Below are 9,050 nucleotides of genomic sequence, written 5' to 3' on the forward strand. Positions count from 1 at the left end.
CACACCACCCACACCTATCACTCATCCTAAGCTCTACCCCCATTCATCACAGGCTCCCACCCCCTGCCCCGGGCATCGCTGCCCCCCTGGCCCGCATCACGCGGCTCCGCCCTGGGCACTGCCCCTGCCACGCGTCATAATATAAATGAAGAAGAATGACAGGTAGAAGGGGAAATGGATGGTTCCTCCCCAAGGGAAGGACCCTAAATTGGATAGGAGCCGTTTCTCTAGGAACTGCTGCCTCTGATTGCCGCTGGAATGGCTCTGGAAGGAGCTTAGACGGGATCATTCACCTCGGGTTTGTCCTGGATGTGCAGAGCTGGGGAGATGCTTTGGGGCTGAGAGATTTCCTGTTCCATCTTCCATGAACATGCAGAGAGGTGGATTAAAAGTGCCTGCAGAGCTCTGATGTGCAGCCTGTGGCTCCCTGCTCCCACTGCTGCTCCACTCAAGGAGTTTCTCAGCCCCAGAGCAGAAGAAAAAGGCAGAAAATCATGGAATCATGGGGTTGTTGAGGCTGGCAAAGGCCTTTAGCATCATCAAGTCCAAACATCAACCATCACCATGGTCACATCAACCCATGACCTCAAGTGCCATGTATTTATCCATACATATTTATCCATGGATTATCCATATACATTTATCTGTGTGTTTACCCATGTATTTACCCGTGTATTTTATGAACACTCAAGTGCCATATCCATGTATTTTATGAGCACTTCCAGGGTTGGTGACTCCACCACTGCCCTGGGCAGCTGTTCCAGCGCTGGACAACCCTTCCCATGCTGGGCCAGGAGATGGATTCTGGAAATCCAGACTCTGAGGAGCAGGGGATTAAGGCAGCATTGGATTCCTTTATTCTCCCAGAAGGATAAAGGAGATTTATCCCCAGACGAACCAGAGGTGATCACACTGAGGTCATCAGTGGGATTTCTTCCTTACTCCCACAAATACCCACTGGGGTGACAGAGTTCCCTACAAGGGCGGTGTTGGAAGGAGCTGCTGGAATGTTTTGCTGTTTATTGGGATCCACAGGATGTTTGGTGTCTCTCAGAGCTGTTCCAGGCTCTCCACAGACCCAAGCACTCCTCACACTTCTCCTCAGAGTAGAGAGGTTTCCCAGAGTGCTGGTTTTTAATTTCAGATGCTGGGATAACGACACGGCTTCAGCAGGCAGGAGACTCATTGTGCTGTGCCTCAGTCCAGGCAGGGACAACCCCCAGCTAATAAAAACCTCTTTAAAGCACAAAAAGTCCCATTAAACTGATATTATAAAGGCTGCAAATTGAAGCAGGCCTCAATCGGAAAGCAGCAGAATTTAATTCCCCCCCCCTTGCCCATGTGCATGATGATCTCCTTCCTAATTGCCCATCCACGCTTTTCCCACAGAAGGGCTGTCCCGAGGTTGGAGATGGTTCCAGCTTTATGGAGCTTTGATCTTTATCTGGTTTTACTTTTTACAGAGCACAGAACCCAAGAGTGGCAACTGCTTTCCTCTTGTTCCTCCTGTGGCAGTGAACTGCTCTTCCCAAGGACGGCTGCAGGAATTCTCAGGCAGCAGAACGTATGGAATGCCAGGCACGCTACAGAATTCCAGTGGGAGCGGCAGGAACTTCTGTTCTTTACTGGCAGGGCTGTGCCATGAAGGGGAGCTCAGAGATATTGGTCAGCTCAGGGAATGAGCCTGGCTCATGGTAAGGAAATTCGCTGTGCAGTTACTTTGGGCCCTTTCTCTCCTTCTCCTTCTCCCTCTCTTCCCAACACCAGTTCCAGACCTCAGTATAATCCATGTTCCCACAGCCTGACCTTGCAGTTTTCCCAGTTTAGCGGCCCCAGCCATGCTTGCAGCCTCTTTGTCTGGACTTTGTCTTGCTGAAATCTCCCTTTGTTGATCCTTTGCTGCCTCACCTTTTATCCAGCAATGACGTGCAGTGGGTGGAAGCTTCTCAGAATTCCCTCCCTGTTCCACTGGAAACATTCCCGAGTGGAAGCAGCTGCACTGCCCATCAGCACTTCCCTGCTTTTAGGGGTGGTTGAGGCATGAAGGATGCAACAAATGGAGTTGGCTCCAAGGGGATGAAATGCTCCCCGTGAGGCTGCTCAGAGAGCTGGAGCTGAGGAATCCGGATGGGAATCACTGCAGGAAAAAGGAAGGAAAAGAGAGCAGAGGAACAGGGATGCAATTCCAACCTCTCCAAGGACTGGGATAGGCACATTCACCATCACCATTTAATCTAGACACGATTTCTGCTTTGCCTCTGGCTGCCAGGAGCAGGATGAGCAGTTTAATTAGTTTAAATAGTGAATAGTTTAATTAGCTGGAAGAGACTGGATCAATAGCTGCTTAAACAAACAACTGGATCCCTGTTTCCAAGCTTGGATGTAGTTTTGGAAGGTTCCTGGCAATTTGGCAGGGATTAGTGATGCTGAGAATGTGCTTTTTTGTGGCTTTGGGGCTTTTACTCCTGTTCACGTGGCTGCTTTTTCTTGTTGCGTGGAAAACAGGAGGGAAAGAGCAACCACGGGAGGAATTCCACTCTTGCTGCTTCAAGGGATGGATCAGGAAGGGAACAGGCTGCAGGGAATTTGGAGTGCAAACTGAGATCTCGCCGATATTTTCGGCTCAGTCAGTCCATCGGTGCTTGGTGGCTGTTTAGGCCACGTGCAAGGTGAATGATGGTGCACATCGCAGAGCTGCTGGTGGCTCCTTCCCCTGCCCGGCTGTCAGTCACCCTGCAGGGTGCTGGAGCAGCGTGCCAGAGGCCACGGATCCTATGGATCCCATGGATCCCAGGGGCGTGATCAGGAGCCTGAGCCTGCTGGCCACTCCTTGCTCTCTCTTATCCTGATTTTTAAGCTCTGCAGCGAAGCCAGCTCGAGCTTTTCAACCCTTAGAAACCCAGGGAACTTTCATGTCTGCTCTCAGATCTGGGATTTAAATCCAGCCCTTATCAAAGCACCCCGTGACCAGGCAGGCCCTGAATCCCAGCAGGCATCTGATAAAGAGGGACCTGACATCCTAAAGAAACCCTTTGAAATCCTGCTGGGATTGATTTGTATCCATAATGGAGCCCAGAGCTCTCTGCCAGGGAGAGATGAAGCTGCTCCTTTGCTTTATTATCCTCAGGCCCTTCCCAGCTTCGAGGGAAATTCAGTCCCTCTTCAAGCCCCAAAATCATGGAAAAGTTCCTTTGTATCCTTCTCTCCACAGCCCCTACGTGGATTAATCAACTTTTCCGAGCTGATTAATGGTTTGACAGAAGAACTGCCTGGAGAGCAGCTGAATTCCCACAGCAAAATTCCTGACTGAGGGAAACGACCTTGGGTTCCTCCCCTTCCCGTAAAGCCTGGGAAATCTGGGAAAATCACAGCTCCAAAGGAGCTGCTCCCCTCGCCCCTGGATTCAAAGAGAAACAGAGGAACACTCGAGGAAGTTTTGAGATAAAACCACTGCAGATAAAATTGAAATGAGCCCTTCGGCCCTTTTTTTGTGTGGTATTTAGGATACAAGGGAAAGAAGGGCTGGGTAATCCCTGGGGTTAGGGAACAGCACGGCTGAGGTCCCAGATTTCGAAGCCAGGTAATGGCTGGAACAAAACATTGATATGGACTTTGTCTTTAAAAGCAAAAGCTTTGAAAATTAGGAATAGAACAGAAACTCTCATTAATTCAGGACTGTACAGAGCCTAAAGCCTCCTTAGGTTTTCAGCTCAAAGCAACTTTCTTTTTCATGGGGCCATAAACAGATCTTTTCTGGCTTTTTAAAGCTGTTTCCTCTACTAAAATCCATTCAGCTGTCAATCCATCCTCCCTCAGAAGGTGTCAGTGCAATCTACCTTAAATTTAAAAAAAAGCCCAGGGAAGAAGATCTTATCTCCCAGATGGAGAATGGGACAGGAGGAATAATAAAAGTGAAAGTGATTCACCAGGACTGGTGATGAAAAAATCCATGATGGAATCAAGATTAGGATCTTAATCTGCTCCCTTCTTTCCACCTTGCCCCAGATCTGGGGCAGCTCGTGCTGGGTTGGATCCAGGATCACTGAAAGCAAAGTGCCAAAGGCTTCCAGGAACTTCAAACTCAGGAAAATCCCCCCAGCTCTGCCTGAAATAGGAATATTGGGTTTAAAATGGGCCTTTTGTTACAGGGCTGGAATTAGGGAGTCGCCTAGCAGGGACTGAAAACACATCTGAGGATCAGCAGAGGAAAAAGCAGCTTTTTCCTGCTGTCTGCAGGTCAGAGCTCTTTAAATTGGGGCTGTTAAATGTCCCTGGCCACAGGAGATTGGGGAAGCAGAGGTGAAGGGAAAAAATCCTCTTTATTCCCTGATTGATCGCTGAGCTTGGGCTGCTCCGAAATGCAGCCCCAGAAAAAGAAGAAGCAGAGAGAGGGAATTTGTGCCTGCAGGGAGGGGCCTAAAGCCTCCTTAGGTTTTCAGCTCAAAGCAACTTTCTTTTTCATAGGGCCATAAACAGATTTTGAACTACCTTTTTCACCTTCCTTCCTTTGTTCATTTTTACCTTTCTACCTTTGTTTATTTCTGTAGCAGCTTGGAAAAAAACAAACAGAGACCACTCTTTCTTCAGGCAGGATCCCTCTTTATTACACAAGCCCCAGTATTTCTGTGTTTCTATTTTGGGAAAGTTTTAAGAGAGTTTTGGGAATGGGCACAGGGAAAGACAAAACAGATCCATGCCCACACACTTGTCAGGGCAGACTTTCTGCCCCTTCTAGGCCACTGACTCAAACATGAAACCCCCCAGCTTTCTGGGAGGTGAAGGAAGAACAGTCACACCTGGTGCTTCTACCTGTAGCCATTTGGCCTGCTCTGCATCTTTCCCAAGAGAGCAGAAGGCCCTTAGCAAAGTGAACTTCATTTCTAACTTTCTACCTTTCTACATTTGTTCATTTCTACCCTTCTGACCTTCTGCCTTTCTACCTTTTTTGTTTCTACTTTTATGACTTTGTACCACCTTTGTAAGTTTTCTCTCTTTTTACCTTTGTTCATTTCAAGTTTCTAACTTTCTACATCTCTGACTTTCTATCTTTGTTTCTACTTTTCTGACTTTATACATTTCTAACTCTCTACTTTTGCTTGTTTCTACCTTTCTACATTCCTACCATTTTTGTTGCTACCTTTCTAACTTTCTACCTTTGTTTGTTTCTAACTTTCTAGATTTGTCCCTTTCTGCCTTTGTTTGTTTGTAACTTTGAAAACTTTATACCTTGTTTTTCTCCCCATTTTTACCTTCTAGCTTTGTTTGTTTCTAACACTCTACATTTCTAACTTTGTGCCTTTTTAAATTTGTTTTTACTTTTCTAACTTTACCTTTCTAACTTTGTTTCTAACTTTTTAATTTTCTACCTTTAGAAATTTGTTCGTTTCTTGTATTTTACCTCTTTGTTTGTTTCTAACTTTCTACTTTTAAAATTTCATTTGTTTTTAACTTTTTACCATTCCTCCCAGGGAGGGATGTGTGCAGAATACTAAAACCTGTTAAGTTCTTCATTTTTACATCTATAGGCAAATGCTACTGATTTAGATGTAAATTCATTTTGAAATGAGCCAGCCCTCTCTCTCTACTCTGTCGCATACAGGAATATAAGAAGCTGGGAATAGAGATCAGCAAGTTTTGCGAATAACGAGCCGGCGTTTTTCTGTAGGAAGGAAAGAAGCAAGTGCCTGGCCCCAGGAGCCGAGACGCTCGGGCTGCAGGAGCTGCAGAGCGCCCAGAGCCGGCTTTTGCCCGCAGGAGTGCAGCCAGCAGCGCAGAGCCGGCTTTTTGCCGCCTGGTGGCGAGAGCGCGGCACTGCCGCCCCCGACACGGCGCCCCGGCGCTGCTGCCGCCCGGTGCCGGCTGAGCCGAGAGGGCGGCGGCCTCGGTGGCTGCCGAGCGTGGCAAGGGCAAGGAGCGGGAGCGAGCGGGGCTGGGTCTGTCAGCGGAGGGGAGGGCGAAGGGCGGTTCGGAGCGCCGAGGGACACGGCCGTGCGTGAGCGGGGCCACAGCTATGGAAAGGAGTGGGCGCCGTGCGGGGCGGCGACCGCGAGGAATGACAGCGCGGGGGGCGGGGCCGGTTTTGCCGGGCAGCAGAGGCGCGGTCGCAGCGCGACCCGGGCGGGGGGCACCGGGCGGGCACGGTCGGAATGGAGCCGCCCGCGTGCCGCTCTCAAGGGGGCGGCTCGGAAAGGAAGGCGCAGTTCCGCGCTCTCGGGACGGCGTTAAGTGACCTTGCAGAGGGTGGTTTACACTTCCGCCACACTCAAGATGGCGGACGCACTAGGCCCCTTTGAGAGGTGTCCCTGCCGATGCCTGCCGCCGGTCGCGGAGCAGTCGCCCGCCTCCGGCGCCGCTGACCCCCCCAGCCGTGTCCTCGCACCGGGAAGCACCGCGGAAAATCGCGCGGAAAGCGCGGGGCCGGCGTCGGAGTCCGGGCCGGATTCAGGCAGCCGAATAGACGCCCTCGTGAGGGGCGGCGGGGGCCCCTTAAGTGTACCACACTAAAGATGGCGGCTCGACCGGAAGTGGCTTCTGCCAGCACCCAAGATGGCGATGAAGACGGAAGTTACGTCACAGCCACACTAAAGATGACGACCCGTCCGGAAGTGGCTTCTGCCAGCACCCAAGATGGCGACGGAGGGAGGAAGTTACGTCACCGCCACACTAAAGATGGCGGCCGGACCGGAAGTGGCTTCTGCCAGCATCCAAGATGGCGGCGAAGGGCGGAAGTTACGTCCCAGCCACACTAAAGATGGCGGTCGTTTACGCTGGTTTCTGACCTTCTCAATATGGCCGCAGGGAAGCCCGCCCCCCCCCCCCCCCCCCCCCCCCCCCCCCAAAGCTGCGTCTGTTCGGCTGCCTGAGCGCGACGCCGACGCCGACGCCAGCCCAGCGCTTGCACGCAATTTTCTGAGGCGTTTCCTGCTATGCGGACACCGCCTGTGAGGTCAGCGGCGCCTGGGGCAGGCGGGAGCATTCAGGCAGCCGAATAGTCGGAGCGGGGGGGTCATTCCGGGCCGCCATCTTGAGAAGGTCGAATAGCTGCTGACGCAATCGCCACATTGGTGCGGTCCCGGTGACTTCCGCCCTTCTACGCCAGGAGCGGCAATGGCGGGAGCCCGGGGAGCAGCGCCGGCCAGGCCGGGGGCACCGGCTCGGTGTCCGGGCTCGGAGGTGAGCGGGGAACGGGGACAGCCCCGAGCGGACAGTGGGGGCCGCGGGGGATCGGTATTCCGGCCCAGGGATGGGTGTCCCGGCCCAGGGATGGGTGTCCAGGCACAGGGATGGATTCCTGGACTATCTAATGATACTATATAACGATCGTACAAGGAGATCTATATAAAAAATCCTCCATCGTCATCCTTCTCCCAGCCCCGCTGTGTTTTCAGGATCTTGGGGGCAGAGTTTGGGTCTGGACAAGGCTCTCGGGCACAGGGTGGGATTCTTGGGGTGCAGGGCCAGGATTTGGACTCAATGCTCCCTGTGGGTCCCTTCCAGCCCAGGAAATGCTGCGATCCTGTGCCTTTGAGAGTAAAAAAGGGCACCGGTGGGGTTGTGCCCGCTGTGTTCACGGCCCCGCCGGCTCAGGGCGGGTTCAAGGCGCAGCTGCCCCGAGCCAGCGGGACCGGCCGGGGCTGCTCGCTCCCGGTGCTGCCGCCTTGTGGGGAAGCCCGGCACTGCAGCCCGCACAGGCGCTGGACCACGGGATCGGCGTGGAACAGCAGCGCAGGGAGTGCTGAGGCAGCGCAGGGAATGCTGCGGTCCCAGGAAGGCTGAGGCGTCCCCTGCCCGGGGCACTCGGCAGCAAATCCCTGATGTTGAGCAGAAAAAGGAAAGTTCCGGGTTAGTGGGGGGAGGTTTCTGGAATGGAGTTGGGACAGGTGCTGATCCACGCATGGAATCAGGGCTGGTTTGGCTTGGAAGGAACCACCAAGATCATTTCCACTCTGTTTGTTGTCTGGTTCCACAGCAAAGAACATCCAGAACTGCCACCTCACCCTCACGGACAGCAGGAATGTCTTCCATAGCTCTTGTTTCGGAATGGGAATGGCTGTTGGGAGCTCTGGCAGGACCAGGTAAGAACAGAAATGGGATCATTCCGGCTGCTGCTGGAGGTGGTTTTCTGCTTTCAGGCTGTTCTTCTCATTGATCCTTTCACAGCAGTGTTCTAGGGCACATTTGAGGGTAATTCTAGGAATTTCAAACCAGATAAAAACTGGGGGGCCAAAAATGTGAACCTGATCCATTTCTGGTAATTCCAAGCTTCTCCCACAACACCGTTCCAGGGGAAACCTGTTAGAAAGGGTAAAGATGCAGAGGAACAAGTGCTGTAAACCCCCCAGGCTCTCTGACAGAGCAAACCTTCCAGTACTCCCATCAGATCTCTTGGAGAAAGTGTGGGATCGCAAGGTTTTCCAGGAAAGCAAAACAAGGGCGGAGATGAGGGAATAGGCTTCCAGTTCTTCCTTTAGCTGAAAGCCTGGGGGAATTGAGAGGGGCCACAAGAACTGTTTGTGTAGGAAAATGGGAGTTTGGGGGCTGAATCTGAGTTTCTCTCTGGGGCATTTTTGAGGTAAAAGCTGAGGTGCTGTTTAAGGGAGAGAATGCACATTTTTGGGGTGGAAAAGGTTTAATCAATATTGTAGAGGAAGTAAAATGTTGGGGATAAAAGTGGATGCAATCTGGAGGAGACAGAATGAATATTTTGGAGGCAAAATGGGGAACTCAGTAGTGGACAGAGGGGGAACATTTTGGTGGCAACACTTGACAAACTCTCTGGGGTGGAGAATGAACACATTGAGGGAAAAATGAGGTGATGAGCAGTGGGCACGTAGGGAAGGTCGTGGGGGTAAATCTTGAGAAAAGCCCCATGGTATTCAAGAAATCCTTGGAAGCAGGACTGAGGAATTCAGTGGTGGAAAAATAGGGGAATTTTGTGGGGTAAAACTTCAAAAGATCTAAGAGTTGAGAGTGAGTGTTTTTAGGTAAAAAGGATGACTTGTTGAAGTTGGGCGTCTGGATTGTGGCATTTATGGATCACAGGGTGTTTT

The 9,050-nt window shown here is 51.6% G+C and overlaps 1 long non-coding RNA gene across 2 annotated transcripts; it reads left to right on the forward strand.

Moving 5' to 3' along the window:
• Nucleotides 1-637: 637 nt before the first annotated feature.
• Nucleotides 638-8,215, forward strand: LOC120411449. Of its 2 annotated transcripts, XR_005603752.1 has the most exons (3): nt 889-903; nt 1,464-1,694; nt 7,970-8,215. It is a non-coding gene; the product is annotated as an uncharacterized LOC120411449 (long non-coding RNA). The 2 variants fall into 2 exon arrangements; XR_005603751.1 differs by lacking the exon at nt 7,970-8,215 and having other exon boundaries at nt 638-903; nt 1,464-1,703.
• Nucleotides 8,216-9,050: the final 835 nt, after the last annotated feature.

This window comes from Corvus cornix, chromosome 28 (genome assembly GCF_000738735.6).
Source record: "Corvus cornix cornix isolate S_Up_H32 chromosome 28, ASM73873v5, whole genome shotgun sequence".
Taxonomy (NCBI): Eukaryota; Metazoa; Chordata; class Aves; order Passeriformes; family Corvidae; genus Corvus; species Corvus cornix.